Below are 8,680 nucleotides of genomic sequence, written 5' to 3' on the forward strand. Positions count from 1 at the left end.
TTGATCCATAGAGGCACGGCCCCCCGGAAAGCTGCTTGATACTACCCTGCGAATTCTCTTGCAATTGAAGATAGACGACGTAACAAAGCACCTTGTAGGTGGAGTTGATCAACGTAACACCGCGTAAATCCTGCAATCGAGTCGATCGTGCTTTTTATAGATGGGATAAACCACATCTTCCATCTATTCATCCGATAGTTTTTCCTCCTGCAAAATTCTTTAAATTATCCAGTCAAGTATCGTTGCTAGTGCTAGTGGAGATTCCCGTCGAAGAACTGCTTCCAACTGTCGACTCACACTGGCTCACGCTCACTTGTGACCAGATTTCCCTCCTCATCCCTACACATATCACATTTACAAGAGTGGTTTACCTTCTCATGGAGCTTGGTTGCGCATCTCATTTGTCCAGTTCTAGCTCTTTACGATATCTGTCCCTCTGGCACTTTTTCCCCATCAGGGCCGTGGTCAACTCATTTCGCGCTCGTCGATCCTTGTCCAAATTCTCCCTCGTCGCTATGCTTGGATGATTTTTCCAAGCTCCTTTTTTCCTCTCTGTCGCTTGTGACATTCCCCGTCAAACCAGTAATTTCATGCACTCGACGTTTCTTCACCTACACCTATGAAGAACGTGATGCTCGAGCCACAAATGCTGATTCTTCACCTAGCACCGCGGTTGCGATCTCATTAACGGCCGAGCGTATCCTATTCCACTCGCCTTCGAAACTCGAAGCATCTAGCTCCACAGAGGAAGATAAAGTTTCATCCAGTAGGCGCGTGTAGTTCTCAACAGCTCCCAGATTATCTAATTGCCGAATGTATAACCGCGGAATGCGACTTTGTATATACCGAGGAAATTATCCATCGGCTGAAAAATAACAAAGTAGCAGAAAAGGATGGTACTAAAGAGGATCTTTAATCAAACCCGTCAAAACTATCCTGAATGTCGCCTACAAAGTGCTTTTCCCAGTCATCTTCCATTGACTGTCACCAATAGCCAATAAAGTCATTGAACGCTATAAGGCCAGTTTTATGGAAGATCGATCAACAACAAACTAAATCTTTACTTTGTAGCAGATCTTCCAGAAGTACCGCGAATTCCGAGTTCCCACGCATCAGCTATTCATCCACTGCAAAGCCGCATATGATATGGAAAATAATGAACGAAAACGGCTTAATTAGGAAGCTGCTCGGATTAGTCATGGGTACGGCAAATGGGATTCCGCTGATTGTTGAACCAGAGACCTGCTGGACACTGCTAGGCAATGGTGACGAGTTTTGGGTAATTGACCGACCCGTAGCCAAGGGGCTGGCGGCCTGTACCGACGAGTGACAGCATGCAACTTCTAGCCTAATTCTTATCATATGTTGCTCAATGGCATTCGGCATCTAATTGACTGTTTCGCTGTTTTCGATTTGCCTACCAACTCTCGCACTCACGCAATGAATACTATGAATATTCTTAGTGAACGACGGATGAAGGGTTTGTCTTCCAATTGCTGGATGGCAAAATTCGTCCTTTTCAAGTTGTACGTTCACCTCGTGATTTGGGCATTTGGAATGTTGACGTAAAACTCGTTCTTGATGTAATGCGATTGTCAATTGTGTGTTTGTAGGAGTTGATTTAATAGTCGTTTAACCATTTTTCCATAATACAGTTATTGAAGAGACTTCGTCTATGATTCATGTCTTTTGATACTCCAACAGTACGATACTAACTATGTTGCCACTGTAGTGCCGTATATTCTGAATTGCACCGATATCCAGTTCCGGTTGCTGCAGCAGCTCTCGAGCAAGAAAACTTGCTCGTTACTATTATTCATAAATCGGACAGTTAGGATACTCAAAGTACCGAGTTTTCATTCATTCACCATTAAGGGGCCACTCCATCTCAAAAGACCACACCGGCTGTAATTGACTATATTCGAATTCAACCAAATTTGACATAGTTGCAGATTCCGAGCCTACATTCAATTTACCAAAGTTTTATGTGGATTGTTCAATCTCCCTTGCAGTGACGCTTCTTCCTTTTTCTCAGATTTTCAAATAACTGATTTTTGACGTTCAAATGTCTCCAACCCAAATTCATGTGTAGAGTTAGACAAATAGGATTTCTTTCTACAAATTTCTATAAAAAGTTTATTTCTGAATAATATTTTGCCATCCGATAATTCGAAACGTATTTTTCCTGATTGGCCCATTTATATATAACCTACACGCTTAAAAAACTCGGCAAAATTTGCCGAGATTTAAACAGCCGAGCGTTCGGTGAAAATTTCGGTTTTGCAAATCGACGTTTACGGATCTACGTTTGGCATCATAAAAAAAATTACCGAACGCTCGGCTGTCCAAATCTCGGCAAAATTTTGCCGACTTTGGCGCTTTGTTTTAAGTGTATATATCTCATTACAAAAAATAACACACAAAGGATTGACTTTTCCACCGAATGGCTAGGTATATCTTCTCTTAATAGGGCAACAAACTAAATGATGATTCATGCTGGAAAGCCAGCCACCAATGGTGAAATCAAGTTCACACGCGTCAACTGTCTAAAGCAACCTTACTGTAAGTGCACCCGGTTTCAAAGCTCGCGAGCAGAAAAAAGAATTTCCTTTTTCATACAGCGCACTTCACTGCGTTTGCTGCTGCTTTGCCGGAAAACAAAAATAATACCACCCACAACCCATATTGCACCCGCCGAGCCGCAACAGCCCCAAGCAAGCGACGTTATATGCAACTTTCGGCTAGTCGTACATAAGAGCGTGATTCTCACGACTGTTTCACGATAGAAAGTATATAGTTTGCTTTCGAGCTACAGCTCATTCAATTATTGCTGGCGTGAGTCAGTTTCGTGATGAACTTGAACCGGGATACTTCGCGATGGAGTGATATTTCGGCTTTCGTAGACAGCATCCGTGTAGTGAGCCAGTATGATTGACCATAATCACTATCTGAGCGATTCAGAAAACCTCTCGCTCCGAAATATAGTTTTCCTGTAAGAGATTTTTCCCCATAGCTTTTATAGGGCCGGGAGAGAAAGGACTTTGACCACAATCGCAACGATAATGTGTGTGCATGTTATCAATTGAAGCGTTAAAATTTCTGGCCATATAGAAAAGTATGTCTAGCCAGTAGTGCATTTATGGATAGGTGAAGCCCATGACTCACGAAGCAATCGTATGTTCGTTCACAGGTCTGAGAAGCGTCTGACCTACCAAGTCATATAAACATGTATCGATATCGTTTGGAATTTAATCACAGCCGGTTGTGTTGAGTTAACTCAAGATGTGTACTATTTATCAGTTGTTTACGCTATCAAAAAACGAAACCAAAGATGAGTCATAAGTCATGAAGTTTACAGTGTACTCCAATGCTGGTTCAGTCAAGGATCGCGGAAAGGATGAACAAATATGTACGCGGAAATCAATAATTTTTAATGATACGAAATTAAATGGTGTGACTGATGATCGCTGGTGATGTAAAGCCGAATCTCATTATCAATTATTTCCATCCTTCCGAGAGAAATATAGATTGCACAATGTCATTCAGCGATTATGTTTTGATCAAGGTAAGATCTAAAACAATTCAATGTGAACACGATATCAATGATATAAGGTCTTGAAATAGTAGGCCTCTTACGATAACCGTAGAACGCACTCATGAAAAGCAACACACTATACATTTATTTAAAGCTTACATATTTAAGTTTTGAACGGCCAGTCCGTTCAATTCATAGCGTTCATTATTGGTTCAATTACGCCATTTGTAGACTTTTTATCGCGTCAGAATTTTTCGTTTATTATCGTTGAGGACCAAGTTGCCATTTCTAATCTCGCTTACCGTAAACTACTGTGTGTCAACGCCTTTGGCCTGTGACTGTCATTCGACTCTCACAGTGTCACCAAATTTCACCTGGTATATGCGTACCCTATGCTTCGGCATCCAGATTTGTAATCTTTCAAGGACATGAATCTTCATCAAATGGTTCAACAATTCCATCGAGCAGACGAGATCACGGATCTGAAATGTTTTCTTTCCCACGAGTAACCTCTACTACATACTTCTACGCAGTTTTTAGGACTTAATCTCAACGCTCTTCCGTTCATGCTGGGTAGAGTTCTATTAAACAGCCCAAACAGCCCCAACCGCCTCTCTTTGGTTTTGAACATACTTTTTCACTGCCGCAATGAGTGCAAACCAACTGGGATGCGAGGCGACGTTTATTACAAGCGCAGTTTTTTTCACCCGAGGCACGGCTGTGCATTTAATCGAGAGTGAGTGAAGTCGCGTACACTTTGTAGGCATCCTTAGGGCGCGAATCGCATGTGAACGGAGTCGCGTGGCACGCTAAGAGGCCAAACTAACGGTTCTACGAGATCCATCTCTACTTTCTTGAGGTCACACAACACATAACGAGACTGGGAAAGCATCAGCATATAAAAAATGGTACGATCTCTTCCGGAAAAATAACATACACTTCAACCGTGCAACGAACTATGTTGTTCTTGATACGCTCAAATGCTCTAGCTTGAAATAGGCTCCACTCGCCAGATTTGTGAATCCACGAACCGCACCGCACCTAGCAGGCGGTGCTGAAACATTCTACTCCAATCATAACTAACACGCACCCGGTTTAGGTGCATTTTTCCGACTCGCACCATAAACGAACATGAAACCGTACCTCGGTGTCAATTTCTTCTATTTGGCACGGCGTTATATACAGATGTACGCTCTTTCCCGTTTTCTTCTCATTTCGTGCTATATATCTGACAGAAAATAATGAAGAACGAAGACATGTATGTTCATTGGCACGGTGCCCACGAATTGCGAGCCGCTACCATCGCTACCAAAAGCTACCATCCTCCAGAAACTACAAAGCTTCGATGAACCAGAGTGTTCACGGAAACTTTAATAATAATCCTTAGCCAAATCATGACCTAAAAATATTACTCACTCGCGACTTGAAACAAATTTATTTGTATGTATACCTTTTCGCGTACGTAATGGCGGCCTTCAAAAAATATTAGCATGCCTTTGGTCAAGCTAACGTTTCCACCCTTGATTGTTGTTGTAGAACTGTCAAGCATACGTGAGCGGAGTTGTCAAAAGCAAAAAAACATTTTCGAAAAGTGTACCCAAGCACGCGAAAAGGTGGATATGGAGATTTGGAGATCAAATGCGACGGTATATTGTTAAATGCTAATTGATAATTGAAAATATTAGGTTTTGAAGATAAAATTAATTAGTCATGGTGTAAGACATTGAAGTAGATTTTCATGTTGCGGCAAAGAACTTCAAGAAAACCAGTACTAGAGACCGAGTGCAGAGGAGGAAGATATTGAGATGCGTTAACCAGTGGCGACTCGTGGTGGTTTAGCTTACCTGTTCAACCAGCGAAAAATACAAATTAATACGCAGCTTTTTTTATTATCGAAATTCTATATTTTATTCATAAAACAAACCTTAGGTGTATGCACGTAGCGCTTGCTATGTTGCGTAAACGGTGTATTTCGTGTATATGCTGCCGCAATTCGCATAGCAGTTCCGGTTTCTATGGAAGCGGCAGAGTAGCGGCAGTATAAATACGCAATACTCCGTATACGCAACATAACAAGCGCTACGGGAATACCCCTATTATTTAAATAACAACGGAATACGGCGGTTTACTTTACCAGCAAACCCGTCTCTGAATTTTAACTACGAACCTAAGACTTTCCGTTCAATTTACCTATTGAACCAAATTCAAGAATAACCACCACAAGCAATATGCGTAAGTTGTTCAATGCTAAAGATGAACGAGTTAATGAGAAAATTTTGCGAATAATGCATGCCATCCCCTTCGTACCAATACATTGTTCCTGGTGCTAATCTCTAAAGTAACGTTCAAGCGTCGTATTGAACGTTTTGCTCATTAGCTGCGTGACTAGATAAAATGGAATCAAAGCGCAGGCCATAGGGATATGTGGTAGTAAGTTGTTCAATGCTGAAGATGAACGAGTAATGAGACAATAATGCGCCCGCGCTTTCGAGTAAAAGCTGTTTCACATTCTCTTTTTATCTCCTTCGTACCCAGAATCAACACCAGGAATAATGTGTTGGTATATGCTTGTGCATTGAGATCAAAGCAACGTTCAAACGTCGTGTTGAACGGTTTGCTCAGCAGCTTCGTAAACTAAACTAATAATTTACCGAATTATTCGTATTGCATGTGCGTCGGTTCAAACGAAATCATGAACTAGTGATGAAAAAAAATTTTGTCGGGTTGAATTTTGTTGCCTGTCCTATGAACAGGTTGAACATGCGGACGAGTCGCCACTGGCGTTAACAAGAAATGAGCAGTCATTAACTTTACATTAACATTAACTTTCGGAAATCCCTATTTCGGCACAAAACTGGGTTCTGAATTTAAAAATGTATTCACTGCATTTTTCTTGCTAATCTGAACGCAGCGAATATATTCTCATGAACAGAAATTTTATTTCAAACAAAAAAACTGCTTTCGAAATGTACAAAATCAACGACGACTCATTTCACCTTAAATCCAATCCGGGATATGGCTAGAACTGCCCATGGTTTCATAGTTGACGTAACCACCATTAGGATGATTGAGAAAGCGTATTTTATCGTGTAAAATGTTCAAAGCCATATCCAGCTTTGTACGAGCCATAATGGCGGACGTGTTCGTAAAATTTGAACAGTATTTTTGACATTTCCCTAATACATCGCACGTTTTCTTTTCGCGCGTTCATGGTAAAACTAAAGGAATGTACGGAAAGAAAACGTGCGATGTATTAGAAAAATGTCAAAAATGCGGTTCAAATATTACGGACACATGCGCCATTATGGCTCGTAAAAAGCTGGATAACCTTTACGGTGAAGTTTTTCAATCAAATAATCTATCAATTTAGTAGAGATTATTAGTCAAAAGAGGCTGATGGCGTTCTATGATTCTTTTCACGTTTATTGTGTTTAAAAAATGCGAGTAAACAGACTGTTTGTTGAACGTTTATCCCAAAGCTTGGCGTAAAGCTATTGAGAAATTGTGCTGATTGATTATGCAGGGAGTTAAGTCAACTATAAAACCATTTGCAGAGAGCTCTATTTTCCCTAAATTTATCGAAAGTTTTTAAACAAACAAGTGTAGTTTGAGTATTGGGCATGAACCGTGGACTTCGTTCGTTTGACCGTTTTTAACCTGAACACTTTTTAATTTGAACCCCGCTGACATGACATTTGAACCATTTTTAATTTGCACGTCGTGCAAACCAGCAGGGTTCAAATTGAGAAGTGTTCAGATTAAAAACGGTCAAACAACGGGGTCCACGGTATTTACGGTATCACGGCAATGTACATAGTCGCATATTAGCAATCTTTATATATTGTCAATTGCAAGGAAAATTGTACCATCCAAAGTGAAATATCGCTCATAAAAGTGCTATTTTGCATTAAATCGTTTCGGTATCTTCGGCGCACTTTTTCGTTATCTTCCAAGCAATAAGTGAGCCGAAGAGACCGAAACGATTTAAGCTAAAATAGCCCATTTATGAGCGATTGCGCACTTATTGATTCGACAATTTTCCTTGTAATTGACAATAATTTTAATTTTATTACTATATGCATACATTTTTTTGCATCCGCCATCTAATGATCCAGCAATTTAAACTTTGGAAAGTTTTTTAATTTTGAGTGTACTTTTCTTTTCTCTGTTTTTTTGTAACATGGGACAAAATTTAATATTTCGGCACCAACTTTTCAAAAGTGCCAATCTGCAAAATGTAAACAAACCGAGTGAGGAATGCGTTCCCTATCTAGTCTAGCAAAAAACAACCCGCACTCGGTTTTACATTTTGCAGATGGTCTCTTTTGAAAAGTTGGTGCCGATTAGTATATCTAATAAGCTTCCAGTAGCAGTATAAAGAAATTCATAAACTGTTTTATTTATAACGAGCTCTGTTTTCAGTTCACAATAAGCGGCCTAAAGTAATATCTGGGTCGAGCCCAGCCATATTAAATTTCAATATTAACCAAATTACTACAAATTTTAGAAACATCGGCATAAAAAATTATCAAAACCGGAAGTTCGCTGACTTCATTCTCCCCAAAAATATCTCCAACTTTACCTTATTCACGGCCAAATCAAGAAGTAAGAGAATATTTACTGAAAAGTTTAAATGAATGCTTTTACAGTGGACCCTACGCTTTGTTATTGTTTTGGTGGTTTGATTCAGTTGGTAGTTGCATTGCAAGCAACGAATATTTCATTCTCCGATCGGATTTCTATCAGATTCTTTGGGAAAACGCAATGTGAAACATATTAAACACGATAGACTACCCAACAAACATTTGTGTTGTATAATAGCTTATTAAGCACTTGTTTATTGGATATTAGCTATATATTTAACGATTGAATAATACCGTTTTTGTTTTTTAACCTGGGTTATTTGCAATCCGACCACTGAATAAACAAACATTTTCGGGAGAATAAACAAACGTTTCGGGTTGCTGCTAATTTAATTGCTAGTTTATTGCTAGTAGCGGGGTTGAAACTGTAGAAAGAGCCAGGGCGAACCCGACGTCTAAAAAGTTCAACAGTAGAGCGAAACTAAGTCCAACCTGAGTGAAAAACCAAACGTTTTGACAGCCGTTCGATTGGAACTAGGACGAACCTAGATTGGACCTGAGC

This window comes from Sabethes cyaneus, chromosome 2 (genome assembly GCF_943734655.1).
Source record: "Sabethes cyaneus chromosome 2, idSabCyanKW18_F2, whole genome shotgun sequence".
Taxonomy (NCBI): Eukaryota; Metazoa; Arthropoda; class Insecta; order Diptera; family Culicidae; genus Sabethes; species Sabethes cyaneus.